At 39.4% G+C, this 16381-nt stretch overlaps 1 protein-coding gene and 1 pseudogene across 3 annotated transcripts in view; one reads left to right on the top strand and one right to left on the bottom strand.

Annotated features, from left to right (window-relative positions):
• LOC309663329 (eukaryotic peptide chain release factor subunit 1 pseudogene) overlaps positions 1-7518 on the bottom strand; it is a 79347-nt pseudogene extending 71829 nt beyond the window's left edge. Inside the window, exon 1 of the transcript XR_014268413.1 lies at positions 3222-7518. The product of XR_014268413.1 is annotated as a eukaryotic peptide chain release factor subunit 1 pseudogene (transcript). The remainder of the gene's footprint in view (positions 1-3221) is intronic.
• ANKRD44 (ankyrin repeat domain 44) overlaps positions 1-16381 on the top strand; it is a 325415-nt gene that overhangs the window by 65496 nt on the left and 243538 nt on the right. The gene's annotated exons all lie outside the window — the stretch shown is intronic.

Genomic DNA, 16381 nt, shown 5'->3' with positions numbered 1-16381 from the left:
TTTATTCCTCTAAATGGCTTTTCTAATATGGTTTTGTGGGTCCACTTTAGTCATTGGAATTCTTGCTCAGTGAAATTGAAGGAAATCTCAGCACTTTCTAGAAACTCTGTTCCAGCAGAGCTGTAATTAGAGCAGGGCAATATAATTTCCCTGAGCAAATAAGTTTGCTGCTTATTTGGCTAGTCACAAAATTTAGGCCTGTTTATTCAGGTCTCAAAGCAAAGGAACTTGTACCTATTTGTGGCCCTTCCATCTGGCTGTGGTTAACCTGGTGGACTGAGAATTTCCACACTGGGGCTTCCAGCTGACATAATTTCCCTGGGTTCCTCCCCTTTGAGTTGTAGAGAGACTACACAGAGATTTTCTGGTCTCATCTTGGGAGATGACATAAATAGAAGCATGTTCTTTGTCTCCCTTGATGGGTGAATCAAGTCCCAAAGTCTGCCTACATTAGAGTGTCCTGTTGACCATTCTTGACCTTCCCCCTAGCTGAGAGGAAGGGGGTCATTCCCAGAACTGTCTGAAAATATTCCATGGGAAGAATAGCCTGGAGGGGTTAGAAGAAGAGTTCTTTTGTTCATGATGAACCTGGAGAGGTGGCTTTGCTAGTTTAACCGAGTCACTGTGGTTGTAACTGGGGACAGAAACGCCTTAACAAGTAAGTGGTTTGTAGAATTGCTAAAGATGGACTTTGATGCCTGGCTCCTCCTGTCTCTTTTGCTAAACCTGGCATAACTGGAAACGTAGGAAGCCTTAGGACCAAGCATACTGAAATTTTTTTCTTTTGGCCAGAATTAGAATTTGGTTTTACTTTTCTGGATAGTCCAAGTTACCATGATTATCAAACTGAAAATAAGACAAAGCAACAGATCATATCATAAGATATTTGCTACGTAGGTCTGTTATAACTTTAGTTTCTCTATGCTAATTTTTCTCTTTCTAATTTTATAAATAGTATTAGATTTATTTAGCTAATAACCTGCTAAAATAACTAATCATGAAGAAGGACCTGGTTTCATGGAATTCTCCAAGAATAATCACGTATTTCCCAGTATGTAATAAGCATTTAATAACTTGATGAAAGAATGAATGATAGAGTTTAAGGGTCTACTGATAAAGTTTTATTTCCAATTCAAGTTTTTATATATAGGGTACTGTTACAAAATAAATCAAGAGGTTATATTTAAAGGAGATCTTTTAAATGATTAGGGGGAAAAAGCACAATAGCATAAATATATATTTTTATATTGATATTGTACAAGTATCTTTATTATGTTTGCAGCCTTTAATTTATTTATTAGCTCATTGTGGGAAGACCTTTGAAGAGTTTCTTTTCCTCTTTCAGGCTACTGGCACTATGTAGTGAATCATCAAAATAAATTCTTCCTTTTTATTACTCCTACATTAGAATCTGGCATACTGGAGGTATACAGTAAATCTTAAAGAACAATAAGCACCTCTGTTTCTTAAAAGAAAGAAAAAAATCTCACTTTCAGTTACTTCTGATTTTTAAAAATATTAAAACAATATAGATTCAAACGTTAGTTTTTCTTTCTCATCCTTAACTTTTTTCAGATTGTAAAAGCAATAGCAATTCATGATAGAGAATTTAGAGATACAGAGAATTAAAATTACCTGTAAACTTCATTACCCAGAGACAGCCCTGTTTAATCTTGATACATTTCTTTCCATTCTAGTGTGTTGCCATGTATATTCTACACAGCATTTGCCATATAAGATGAACAAGAGTTGAAGTAGAAGATCTGTCTACTGTGCCCCTCTTGGAGATCCATAATGCATATTGGCAATATTAAAGGCTCTGAGAAGGTCTGCAAGAAAGAAACCTTTCAGTTAGTGTTTCCTAAGCTTACTTGACTCCTAGCACTGTGTGTGTTTGTGCGTGTGCGGGCGCGTGTGTAATGCCTATTGGCATCGTCACACATTGACAAATTTAATTCTATTTTCCTTTTCTCCTTTTAAGTCATGAGCTTTTCTGACAGTCTTCCCTGGCAATGGGAAATTCTCCTCTAATTTTTCAGACCTGATGTCTTGGTACACCTCAGAAACAGGACCGAGATTCAGAAAGAGAAAATTTGTCCTGGAAAGGAGGAGTAATCTTCAAATGCATGATCACTGTGGGCTGTATAACATGATTTTGCATACCTCCAGTCCAAAAAATCAAATTTATTCATGGTCAAGAGGATGTTTCTGAGTCTTTGCCAGCTGTGGATTATGTATCTGGGGAGAGCTGATGGAGAGGCCTTTGATCACAGGCTGGCTTGTTGTAGAATTTCCTGACTGCAAAGAGCAGACAGTTACTTTTAAGAGAGGATGGGTGTGTGTCGGGGTGGGCTGGAGAATGGGCCAGAAAATTGTGAGGTTTGGTTATTATGCAGCATACCATGTCCTCGGATCTGTCTTTCTGAGATGACTTATCCGCAGTAAAACATTACCACATGCTGCTGTGGTTAATAAAAAAAACTTACTTTAAAACTGCTGTAGCCACACTAAATCTAAACTGGGCACAAAGCGTTTCCCTCAGAGAAGGACTCGCTATAAACAAGTGAGGTCGAATCTCTAGCAATTTTGTAAAGGTTTCCTTTACGCTTCTAGCAACTGTCACTGGTGTCACTAGCTTGCCGTTTTTAGAACAGCTTTGGGGATTCCCATCTTGCTTCTTGCCCAGTTCTTCTTCTTAACTTCTGAAATACCTCGAGTTTAGTAGTTGAAGTCTGACCAACTCTTTTTTTTTTTAAGAAGGTACCAATCTGGTTTGACTTACCTCTTGAGTATATTTTTCTATGTAAGTTTTATTCCGTAATTAACAATTCAACCATTGGTATTTTAGGAAATGCAGAAGTCATATGACCCCAAATGCATATATTATAAGGGAGTGTGTTTGAGAGATTAGCAGAAAAATGAAAAGCCCCTCTTCTAACTGAAAACCCACATTGAAGCCTTTTGAGAAGAATTAGACTGATTGTATTTGGTATTTTTTTCTCCCGATATTCACCACATATATTTCTCCTTATGCAGTCTAATCTGAGGATGCCATGTAAATGGGTCACTGTGAAATGCAGCAATTTAATTTTTCTCCAATCGAACGATCTCATTTCTGTTAACTTTTGAAGGTTTACAGCAGTGAAAGTATTTTTGCTTCTATGTATGAAGTTTAAAAACATCATTTTTTTCCCATAAAATACAAGAGCAACCAATTTCACTGTCAAGTAAAAATAAAAACTGGGATTTAAAAATTAGTCCAAAGTGGCATTTAGGAACTTAGCTGTAGGTTGCTGTGCTGATACCATGACAAACCAAAGTGTAGGGTTGGGTCAGGTTTTGTTTCGGTTTTCTTTTCAACATCCAGTGCTCGTGGATTAAGTTCTAGAAATGTTCCAGTTGTGAGGCAGGGATCTGTTTGGATTCCACCACGGGTATGTTCCTTGGGTTGGATGCTGGGGAGTGAGGCACGTTTCGCCAGACCCATGTCAACTACCTAGTAATCATCAAAGTCAAAAAATTCATCGTCTCCTCCTTGGTATTCCATTCCCTGGAAATCTACTCGGTACCGCAAGATACCTCCAATTGCACCAAATCCTTTCACAAACTGGGATCCTTCTTGTGCCTTATCTGTGACAATTTCCAACATAGCTCCAAATTTTTTTTTATAGTTGTCAGCAAACAATTCCAACAGGGGCATCATGCTCATGTTCTTGTCGTGCCTCTTTGTCTGTAAAATGAGATTTATCCTTCTCTTTCTCTGGAGTTGATAGAAAATTTTGTCCTCTTCTTTGCTTTGGCAATGAAGAACATGTCTCTGGCTGATGTCATCAGAATATCGCTCTATTAATTTCTTCTCTTGAATGAGCTTCACGTTGGAGAGGACTTCAGTAGATATCTCAATAGCTTGGTTGAATCCATTTTTACCACCGTAGGATGTATCAACTAATTTAAAAACTTTTGACTGTAACCTCTGATCAAACATAGCAGATAGACTTAGTTCAGTTTTAAAGTCAGCTGATCCAGCTAAAACGAGACCAGTCACATTCACTTTGTCCCCAGAAATAAACAGCTGCCCTGCAGTCTGAGCTACTTTCCAAATCGAGTTAGGTCACTTCCCATTCTTAAATGGGCAAGATGCAGGCTGGTTGACGTCCTCCACCATGTTTCTTTGGGAGAGCCACAGAGAATTTGTGCAGGACTTCTCTTGTATTTCCTTGGAGTGTGCCAAAAAGTCACCACTACCATCTGTTACAATGATGCCAACTTGCTGTCTTCCGGAAGCAGTGCTGTAAGAGCCTCTGGATGGAATTGGTTGTCCCACAAATACAATGACCTATTAATTGGTTCGAAAGGTTCAAAGTCAATGTTGACTTTCTTTTCCTTTCTGTCTTCTGTTACAGTTGTAGCACAGTAAACTACCAGGCCATTTGGATGTACTTCGTTATAAAACTTGAGTCTTTGTTGTACAGATGTAATGGCTCCCAGGACTGAAAGGCGGTTTGCTAGTAACTTAAAGTTAGATGCACTTCCAAACTCCTCTGCTAACATTTTTGCCACTCGTGAAATCTGGTCTTTGGGAGGGATGATCAGTGACATCATGCCTGTGCCTTTGCTGCGGGCCGCCTCCAAGCTCCTAATGAGCTTCCTGCTCTTCCAGATCTCCATGTTCCTGTCGGCAGCGCTGGGGTCATCTGCTGTGTTCTCGCTGCCTTCTCCCTCAGGGCCCACTCTTTGGAGGCAGCGGCTGTTCCTCCCCGGCGGTGGCTCTGATGTAGGACACCCTGCATTTGGTTTTTACATTAGTGTTCCGCTGGTCACATTTTCATCTCTTGTTCATGATCTGAAATCCATCAGGGTACTGAAACTCCCAAAGACTAAAAAAAATAGTTCAAAGACCAAAGCAAAGGTGGTATGTAGTAGAACGGGCAGGCTATGAAACATGAAACTCTGAGTCTGCTCTGGGATAGTGTAAATGGTACAAACATTTTATGAAAATAGAAAATAAAATCAAAGCAAAACTAAAAACACATTTCAGAACTCATGTGACGATGATACTTGGTTATCTTGCATGGAGACTAACTTGTTTCTTCATATTAAGGCTCGAATTACATTCCGTTGTTGGACATACAGGTTTCTTTCTCCCGTTTGGTCGGTCTTACTTGCTTAGATGACATCCATTTGAAGAGGGACCTGCTCTTACCAGGAACAGCAAACGAGATCCCCTCAAATATTTTTGCAATTTGTGGCAGAAACTACTGATTGTCTCCCAGTATCCAGCCTTCCGTTCTTTGTTATTAATATAAACTTCTTCTAGAATACAGACTATATTTTCTAGCTTCCCTTGCCTCTAGGTATGGCTGTATGACTACATTCTGACTAAAGGACTTATGTGTGAAATTTCTAGAAAGGGGGAAGCTTTTTTACCTCTTTTTTACCTCTTTCTTTCTTACTGATGCCTAGAATTGGATGGGATGACTGGACTTGAGCAGCCTTGATGGATCATGAAGTAGAAGCATGAAGTAGATGCTAAGCAGAGTTTTGCAGCAAGATAGACGGAACCTGGGTCTTCTCACTGCAGATCACTGTAGCAGTCCTGGGTAACTTTGTATTTAGACCTTGTTTACAGTGAGGGAGAAATATGCATCTATCTTGTTTAAGCCACTGCTGTTTGGGATTTTCTGAACTACACTGCAGAACCTAATCCTTCTATCATATTATGCTATCCTTAGGACTAAACCAGTTCTTTGTCAGGGTCATGACCATAGCATACATCAAGATAAACTAAATTCGCCGAGAAGAATCTACTTACTAGCACTATGTCAAGCCGATTGATCAGACAGTTTTCAGAACACTATTTTCTTCACTTCATCTTTATTTGGCCTGACCATTTATATGGCAGGGTGTCAGGACATGATGGGGTTTGCTTACTAAATTCAGTCAGCAAATTGAGTGCCTACTATATTCCAGGCGTTGCGTTAGGCTCCAAGAATCCAGTGAAAGCAAAACAGCCATAGTCTCTGTTCTGGCAGGACTTACAGTCTGGTGTAGAAAGATGGATATTAGTCAAAGAACACACAAAGTTACATAATTACTCTACAGACTGATAAGTGCTCTGAGGGAAAAGCACAGGAAGCTGCAAGAACCTATGTAACGGGGAATCTCATCTAGACGGGACAGTGGTAGGGTGGTGAGGGAAGGGTGTTTTGGACAAGGGCCTTTTGAATTGAGATCTGGAAGGTGAATTGGATTTAACTAGGTGAGGAAGAGTGTATAGAATGTTCTAGACAGAGGGAATTGTCTGTGCAGAAGCTGTGAGAAGGGAGAGGGCTGATGCATTTCAGGAGTGGAAAGGAGGCCACTGCATTCCCGTGCATTACTGGTGCACAGTAAATAAGGGAAAACGGTGGGAATAAACTAAGCTTATTTGGTAAGGATGTCACTTTTGTAAGGAATTAAGTATTGTCTTTTATTACAGTATTATTGCAGAGAATCTGATCACTTAATTCCAAATCTATCACAAGATAGATAAAACAGTCAGACCTTTTGTATCTTTGGAGGTGATGCTCTGGGACATGTAATTAAGCTCCAGGTTTTTCTGCGTGGTTCTCTTTCGCAGTGATTTACATATTGTTTATCAACTGTCATTTAGACATTTGCACAGGTGGATAGTAGACACAAACAGAGCCAGCATTAAAGACATCACACCCATTGAAGCTTCTAATGAGAACATTAATGCTGTGAGATATTTTTAATGAGCACAGGCTCCCTTGAATAGAGCTTCATTCCTAAAAAAAAGGGAGAGGACCAGAGTGGTTTGAATGCAAGTGAGTTGGTAAGTCTCGTTTTTTGAGAAAAATATTGCTGAAATGGTACCTTTTAAGTTAATGCTACTGAAAGTAAAAACAGCAGAGGCAGGAAAATATTTGTTTTCCAAACACATTTTATTTATTGATTGGTGAGTTCTTAGAAAAGATGATTTAATAACTGATTCCTTCTTTGTTTTGAACAAATATAGTGTTTGGTGCCTTTCTTAGGCGTCGTAACTAGTACTGAAACATTCAAGAGTGCAGTACTATATGAGAACAAAGGTCTATTCTTAGGGAAAAAAATCAGCTATTATATGAGACCCACAATCGATGGCAAGCAACTTAAAGAAGTCGAGTTTGCTCCAAAAATGAGTCTATGCTGCCTCTCATCAGCTCAGTTCTACACTGTTGCCATCTTCGCTGCTGCCAAGCCATCAAAGAACACTTTGTTTCGCCTATTTTCTTGACTTCTAGTGAGAGACAGTAATGTCTTGCTTCTCTCGATTTTCCCTCTAGTATTTCTGAATGCTGCTGTGCCTTTGCTGCTTCTGTAAGTCATTTTAATTACAGTTTAGTGTATTTCTTCTTACCATGTGCTCTGTACAAACTTGGACTTGACGTGGTACAGCAGTTCTCTTTTTCTCATAGCTACTGTAAAATTTTTCTTTCTTTCTCTCTCTCTCTCCCTCCCTCCCTCCTTCCCTCTCTCTCTCTCTCTCTCTTTCTTTCTTTTCTTTTTTTCTTTCTTTCTCTCCCTTCCTCCCTCCCTTCCTTCCTTCCCTCCTTTCTTTATTTTTTTAGTCATTTGTTGAGGGGAGATATTGGCAGTTTGGGGCTTAGATCGAGGCTACCTTTGTCATGAATGGAGAAAGAAAATTGAAACTTATTTAAAAGCTTCATTAAAGGGATATATAGATAGACAACACTTCTGTCCATAGAGTTGAAAGAAACGACTAGGCCCTGTAGATGATAAGACTCAACATTGTAAGAATAAGCGAACACAAGAAATCTTTTGTAATATCCTCTTTTTATTGGCCTACAGAAATATTTTTTGCGTATGTTCTCCTGTTGCTCCTTTTTTTCAATGTGTTCAGGCTCTACCATTGATTAGCTGGGGAGGTGGGTTCAGTTGTTCAGATACTTGTGAACGCTTTCAAGGTAAGAACCATGTGTCTTCTTAATCTGCTCTTAACTTAGGCAACAGACACATAGTAGATGCTTAGTGATGGTTTTTGAATGTATTTACATGCAGTCAGCCTTCAGGAGAGGAAAAGTGCCTACAACTTAAATTCTGATCCCACCAAGAAGGCTTTGCAGAGATAGTGCGTTGCAGCCTCTTTGGCCCGTAGAAGGTGCAGGGGTTGGGAGATTCTGGATATAGCTCTGGGTTTGTATTGAGCATCTAGGTGGCATCTTTTGGCTTTTCACCTATTGGAGCTTTATTATGTCCTGTTTCTACCAGATGTGCACTTATACTTCTATTCATTTGTCCAGGAGTGTCTTAGACTCAGAATTACTATTTGATGGTCATGTAACAAATAGCCCTCATCAACTGACTCTATGTTTCAAGCCCTCACTGCAGTGCTGAGGGCTCTATTCAGAGTGACTTGTGCGGTGTTACTTCCCTTGATTTACTGTCCCTGAGAGCTCCTCCTGGAGCACCATTGCTTGAACCATTCATTTGCTCACTCAGATGAATGACTTTGGACTACTTTGCATTGTTAGTTACTTGTTTTATTCCTGTAAACCTCACCTCCCCAACTGTTTTATAGCTTCTAGAAGGCAGAGGTTGGATCTCAGACTACTTTTGATCCCCTCTCAGCATATAGTAGGCAATCAACAAATATTTGAATTTGGAAATTCCAAGTGAAGATAGTTTTTCCTTTTGTGGAAAATTCTAGCAATATCATTCTATTTAGTTCTTTTATAGAACCCAAGACCATGCTTAACTGGGTAGACAATTCCATATAGCTTGCTAAGATTTTCACATGCAAGCCTTCTTTCTTTCGTCTTAGCATTGTGTGTGTGTGTGTGTGTGTGTGTGTGTGTTTTGAGGCTGAAGTTTGTAATGCATAACATGGAAAGCCCATAGGTATAGGCCCATTCTCTCTGAAGGTGAAACGTAGGACTAATTGAACAAATGCTGTTAGCAATGAATAAGGAATGAAGTTTGAAAGATTTAGCATTGAGTATAGACTGCTAACCCTCTCTTCAGCCTTTTCTTAAAATGACTCAATTGAAAGGAGATATTAGAACTTACTGGAAGTGGTTTTCAGGTGAAATTTGGAGAGAGGCAATCAAATGGAGATTTAAAAGTTTTAAAGTTTAGCAAAGTTTTGTAATTTTGGAAATCGAGGACCATTAAGGTTAAGTAAAGTTTGGGGTATTTACCTAACAGAAAACCATATGCTATTAAAAAAATGAGGTGGGCTTCCCTGGTGGTGCAGTGGTTGAGAATCTGCCTGCCAGTGCAGGGGACACGGGTTTGAGCCCTGGTCTGGGAAGATCCCACATGCCGCGGAGCAACTAGGCCCGTGAGCCACAACTACTGAGCCTGCGCATTTGGAGCCTGTGCCCCGCAACAAGAGAGGCCGCGACAGTGAAAGGCCCGTGCACCGCGACGAAGAGTGGCCCCCGCTTGCCACAACTAGAGAAAGCCCTTGCACAGAAACGAAGACCCAACACAGCCAAAAAAATAAATAAATTAATCAAGTGTCTGTTTTACTCTTAAAAAAAAAAAAAAAAGATGAGGTGGATAGGCATGCATGACATGGGAAAACATACAAAAAGTCAAAAAAGCAAGTTGTAGGACAGCTCTTAAAGTATGATCTCTATTATATAACAAAACAGAATAAGAGATTTCTGTATATAAACACATATAGTTATTTGCAGAAAGAAGTCTGGCAGGATGCACACCAGACAGACTGATGGCTGATTACCTCTGGGGAGTGAAGATGGGTGGTTTTTTTTGTTTACTCTATATTTTTGTATCGTGTGAGACTTTTAAACAGATAATATGTTTATATATTATTCGTTATGAAAAAAAGTACATCCAGTGGTCCCAAGACATTCCTCTGTCATTCCAGTTTTGTGGTGTCTTAGGAGAGAAAACTGAAAGAACAGTGTATGGTTTTGAATTGTTTCATTGCATTATTTTTCTTGGCCAAAGATGAGTGCGGTTACACTTGAGTTATTGCTAAACAATGAGAAGCTGTGATATGAAAGAGAATATAAGCAGTTTCTGTTTATTCACTTTGTTAAGTCAATTTAGAAATCATCAGATATTGGTTGAAGAAAAAAATGCAGCCCTCAGTTAAATAATATCATTTATGCGATCTAATTTGTATTTTCTAGCAGTTCAACCGTAGTCAGAGACGTTCAGTGGCTGAGAGGCATATTAATCATTTCTGGGAAGAAGCTAGGACACCACATTACGAAATGCTCTTGCATGGTGTATCCCACTGGATCCTTTTAAGAGCAATGGATGAAGTAGCACAGGAGGCACTGATTCTGCTTCATATAGGAGGAGATGGTCCCAGAGAAAATGATGACATAAACTGAGCCATAGAGCTGGTAAGTGACAGCGTCAGCAATTGGATGGAGCCAGGCTCTCTGGTTTCAAATTTTGTTCTCTCTTCACCTAGCATGAGGGTGTGCACCATAGCAGAGCTGCCCAGGGTGAAATGTACTGGGACCATGTTTTGTCCCAGTAAAGCTTCAAACCATTGAAAAGTGTTGTGAGAGAATATTAGGCTTGAAGGAAGAGGATGAGGGTCAAATAAGATAACAAATATGAAAGAACTTTCTTGGAAAACGTTTTTCAAAGTGAGGTGGTGTTTTGGTGATGAGTGGTATAACAACACGTTCCATCTGTCCTTGACATGCTTTGAGATGTGCCCGAGAGCTCTACTCTCTTTTAGATTCAAAAGCTGATGCAGAGGATGGGGAGAGATGAGGAGGGAAGAGAACCAGGAAAGGAACCTCATGGGCTGACTTCTGTTTGGATCAGTGGACTCACTGCCATTAAGGGAAGCTACTTTCTAGAAGGAAGTGGGCCCTACTCCAGACCTTAGGGGCTCCTCTCCTCTTCTCTTGTGTGGACAGATTTTGAATGACAAACAGTTTTGTCATTGTGCCCATCCCCACGTGCTGTGTTATTGAAGCTGGGATGGTAGTTGCATATACAGAGCTCAGATCAAATGAAGTTCAACAGGCAGCTGCCACATGGGTACAACTTCCTATATCTTTGGGCCTGGATGAGGGTTTGTGAAGAGCTGACTTATGAAGGTGAGGCTTTGTGCTTCATTACCAGCCTCTAAGGCCATGTGCTCCTTTGAGCATTGGATTTCTTAAGGACAGACTGGATTATCACCTCCTTGTTGTTGTTTTGTTAGGTTTTCAAAACGGGAAGTCTTGAGAACCAAATACCTTCATTTATTCAGAAGGTGAGAGTGTGGGACACAGTGGTTCAGGTTCATCCACCCATCTACTCATTCAACGTGTATTATATGCCTGATATTAGTGGACACTGGAGGGTGGTGATGGATACAAAAACCAATTCTGTTCTTGCCCTGAACTCATAATCTAGTGGGGAAGGGGAAGAAGAGACATGGAAATAACTATTCCATTACAATGTGCAAGGTGAAGCACCGGGCACATAGTAGGTACACAGAAATGGCACATGAATGCAAGTATTATAATAGGTGTGTGAACAAGACCCTAGATTCAAGGCCTAGAGCAGAGCTTCTTAACCATGGTGCTATTGACATTTTGGGCCAGATAATTCTCTCTTATGGGGGATTGTCTTGTACACTGTAGGATGTTTAGCAGTATCCCTGGCCTCTACCTACTAGATGTCTGTGGCACTCCTCACCCAACTGTGACAATCAAAAATGTCTTCAGGCGTTGCCAAATGTCCCTGACAGGGCAACATCGCCCTTGGTTAAGAACCACTGGCCTAGAGGAACATGGGGTTATCATTCCATGTTTGGCAGGGCTAGGGAAAGGTATTCATGGTAGGACATTCTTAATTGATTGATAATTCAGGTTCAGCTCAGTTTACCCCCAAGAAGTATGGCTGCTGACAATGACTTAGCTAAAGGCATGTCTGTCTATTTTTGTCCAAATCTGGATTGATTTCCTTCCTCCTCCTCATGGCAGAGAAAATATTCCATCAAACCCTGTATTCTTTTCTCTCTGGGTCCAATTTTCCAGTCTTCCTTTCAGTTGGGTGGGGATAGGTGACTGAGTTCTGGCCAGTAGAATGTGGTCACTTTCTGGCCTCGTCCCTATAAAACCTCCCACATGTTCCTTTACTTTGTCTTTCCTGGCTTGTTGACTGTAAGCACAGAATCCAGAAGAGGACCCTGAGGGTCCTGGAAGGTGAGGGAAGCACTGGAGGAAGAGGCCTGAGACCCTGAATGGCCACGTGGATCTCTGCCCTCTCCTAATCTGCATTGGACTGTAACACGAGAAAGAAACAAACTCTTACTGTGCAATAGTACTGACATTTAGGGGATGTTTGGCATAGTAGTTAGCTTTCTTGATTAATATACTCTCCCTTGCTCCCTCTCCTTTATTGGGTACCTCTCACATGTCATAAAAATACTACTTAATGTTACTTCTCTTTGGTCAGTCTGGTGACGTGCACATGTCATAACCTAGGATATAGCCCTGTCTTAGCAGTACCTATGATATAATTAATTGTATAACTTCTTATCTCACATGCTTTTCCTTTTCAAAATCTTCCTTGGAAGGGATGAGTGTTTGAATCTGCCTCTAGTGCCCTTTGAGACTCCTGGGACCCGGTCATGGAATAGGAGTTTTGATTGCAATCCAAGCAGAAAATTCTTCCTGAATGCTGAGTTCATAGTAGCTTTATTCCCCACACGGTTCAGATGGTGACATTCTGAAGGCAGAGGAAGAAAGAGGACAGTCAATCCTTTTATTTAATTTTGGCAAGACTACGGGTTATGGTACTCTGGGGAAATGCAGCCACAGATGCATCAACCTTTTTAAAAATTCTTGGCAGTTTAACCCTTTACGTCATAAACCTAAACACAGTGCGTCCTTGAAGAAAGCTTGTATTGGCTACATTTGTCACCAGTATCCCTCCTCCAAGATCATCCTTCCATCTGTGCTTGTGAAATGCAAGTTCTGTTTACTTTAATCAGTATTTATTTGCTACATTATTTGGGTTATAATTTTCAACATGTTGGACAGTTTTATGATTAGCTTAGCAATCCCTATTTTATATATCATTTGCTGCCAAGTTATAGATAAGCATAAGGGAGTTTTTTTTTTTCCTAATCGTGATAATATTGTAACTACAGTGACAATATTGTATCTCTATTTGAGAGGCAGCATAGCAAAGTGGTTAAGAATGTGGACTCTGGAGCCCTACTGCCTAGGTTCTAATCCCAGTTTAGCATTTTACCTACTGTGTGACCTTGGGGCAAGTTGCTTAACTTCACTGGGCCTTGCTTTCAGGACAATAATTGTACCCACTTCATGGAGCTATTGTGAGAACCAAAAGGGTTAGTTTGTGTATGGACTTTAGGTGTGTGCCTGGCACAATATAAGTGCTTTATAAATGTTATCCTTCAGTGTTTCTGTGCTCTGTATTTTTCATATATTTTAATTACATGGTAATCAAAAAGAGAAACTAGTTATTATTTAATTCATTAGGTCTTGAAACTTCCTCTGTGCTTTTAAAGGACTTAATTAGCTAGAGTTATTACAACTCAGTTTGGGGAAAATTTTCTGTTTTTATATATACACAGACAGGAGGAAGTATGAAAAAATGAATTCCAAAATTTCATAGCATCATCTCTGGGAGGTTTGATTATGGATAATCTTAATTCACTGAAAATTTTCTCATGTGCATTTTTCCAGTCTCTGCACATGAGCCTATATTACTTGTAAAGTTTGTTTTAACAGAAAAAGGACTAATATTTTTGACATTTCGTGTTCTATAGTCAAATCCTTTTTTTAGGAATTTAGTATTCCTGAATGTTTTATCTTTTTATCTGCTGATGTAAGTCTCTTTTCATTTCCTTTGCTCTTCCCAGTAATACTTACATTTATGTGCAGTTCTGTAAGGATTTATTTATTTATTTGTTTTAGTCTTTGGTTGAACCATATACCATTCTAAGTGCTCTACATTACATATACTATCTCACATAATTTCCCAACAATACTACTACTATCCCATTTTACATATGAGACAAGTTAAGTAACATGCCCAAGATGACACATATATATATATTTTTTTTTCTATGTCATAATATTGACATTCAGTCCAGTAATCCTCCACTGTAACTGCTCCTTTACTTTGCAGTGAAAATTGATTTGTATATTTTTTGCCTCTGAGTCCTTGTGGGATTTTTTTTTTTAATTCAAACAGAAAGTCACAAAAATTATAATCATCCTCATCAATTCACTCAGTCCCATGTAATTAATTTTTTTTTCATCTTGATCTTTTGTTAGCACTTTATGAATTTATCAGTTTTCCATTAGAGTTCTGAAAATACTTATTAACTCAGTTCAGCAGTATAGTCAGTTACCAAAAAACTATACTTGTCAGAGTCTTTTCCATGAATTCCTTGAAGATGAAACCCTTTTATAGGAACATTTTTGCAAAAGCATCAGGGTACACCCAGAACTGTCTGTAAATGACAAAAGACTTAAAAATGACCACGGTTAAAGATTGGATGAAAGTTCATAATAATGCAATTGACAAGGAAATTTAGTTATTTCTGAGATACACATTTTAAAGTAATAACTAGAATTATGACTTATAACATTATACCAGAACATATAAGATTTTTAGAAATTTCATGAAATGTCTGAAACATTTATATTAACATATTTCCATACAAATAACCCAAAGAAAGTTTAGTATTAGTTTTTTGTTTGTTTGTTTGTTTTTTTATACTGCAGGTTCTTATTAGTCATCAATTTTATACACATCAGTGTATACATGTCAATCCCAATCGCCCAATTCAGCACACCACCATCCCCACCCCACCCCGGTTTTCCCCCATTGGTGTCCATACGTTTGTTCTCTACATCTGTGTCTCAACTTCTGCCCTGCAAACCGGTTCATCTGTACCATTTTTCTAGGTTCCACATAGATGTGTTAATATACGATATTTGTTTTTCTCTTTCTGACTTACTTCACTCTGTATGACAGTCTCTAGATCCATCCACGTCTCAACAGATGACTCAGTTTCGCTCCTTTTTATGGCTGAGTAATATTCCATTGTATACATGTACCACAACTTCTTTTTTTTTTTTTTTTTTTAAGAAAGAATCTTTTTTTTAAAAAAATTATTTATTTTTGGCTCTGTTGGGTCTTCGTTTCTGTGCGAGGGCTTTCTCTAGTTGCGGCAAGCGGGGGCCACTCTTCATCGTGGTGCACGGGCCTTTTACTGTCGCGGCCTCTCTTGTTGCGGGGCACAGGCTCCAGACGCAAAGGCTCAGTAGTTGTGGCTCACGGGCTTAGTTGCTCCGTGGCATGTGGGGTCTTCCCAGACCAGGGCTCGAACCCGAGTCTCCTGCATTGGCAGGCGGATTCTCAACCACTCCGCCACCAGGGAAGCCCCCACAACTTCTTTATACATTCGTCTGTCGATAGGCATTTAGGTTGCTTCCATGACCTGGCTATTGTAAATAGTGCTGCAGTGAACATTGGGGTGCATGTGTCTTTTTGAATTATGGTTTTCTCCGGGTATATGCCCAGCAGTGGGATTGCTGGATCATATGGTAATTCTATTTTTAGTCTTTTAAGGAACCTCCATACTGTTCTCCCTAGTGGCTGTATCAATTTACATTCCCACCAATAGTGCAAGAGGGTTCCCTTTTCTCCACACCCTCTCCAACATTTGTTGTTAGTAGATTTTCTGATGATGCCCATTCTAACTGGTGTGAGGTGATACCTCATTGTAGTTTTGATTTGCATTTCTCTAATAATTAGTGACGTTGAGCAGCTTTTCATGTGCCTCTTGGCCATCTGTATGTCTTCTTTGGAGAAATGTCTATTTAGGTCTTCTGCCCGTTTTTGGATTGGGTTGTTTGTTTCTTTAATATTGAGCTGCATGAGCTGTTTATATATTTTGGAGATTAATCCTTTGTCCGTTGATTCGTTTGCAAATATTTTCTCCCATTCTGAGGGTTGTCTTTTCGTCTTGTTTATGGTTTCCTTTGCTGTGCAAAAGCTTTGAAGTTTCATTAGGTCCCATTTGTTTATTTTTGTTTTTATTTCCATTACTCTAGGCGGTGGATCAAAAAAGATCTTGCTGTGATTTATGTCAAAGAGTGTTCTTCCTATGTTTTCCTCTAAGAGTTTTATAGTGTCCGGTCTTACATTTAGGTCTCGAATCGATTTTGAGTTTATTTTTGTGTATGGTGTTAGGGAGTGTTCTAATTTCATTCTTTTACATGTAGCTGTCCAGTTTTCCCAGCACCACTTATTGAAGAGACTGTCTTTTCTCCATTGTATATCCTTGCCTCCTTTGTCATAGATTAGTTGACCATACGTGCGTGGGTTTATCTCTGGGCTTTCTATCTTG

Source organism: Balaenoptera physalus (genome assembly GCF_965194825.1).
Source record: "Balaenoptera physalus genome assembly, chromosome: 6".
Lineage (NCBI taxonomy): Eukaryota > Metazoa > Chordata > Mammalia > Artiodactyla > Balaenopteridae > Balaenoptera > Balaenoptera physalus.
Note: the sequence above shows the minus strand (reverse complement) of the source record. Positions and strands in the feature narration are given on the sequence as shown.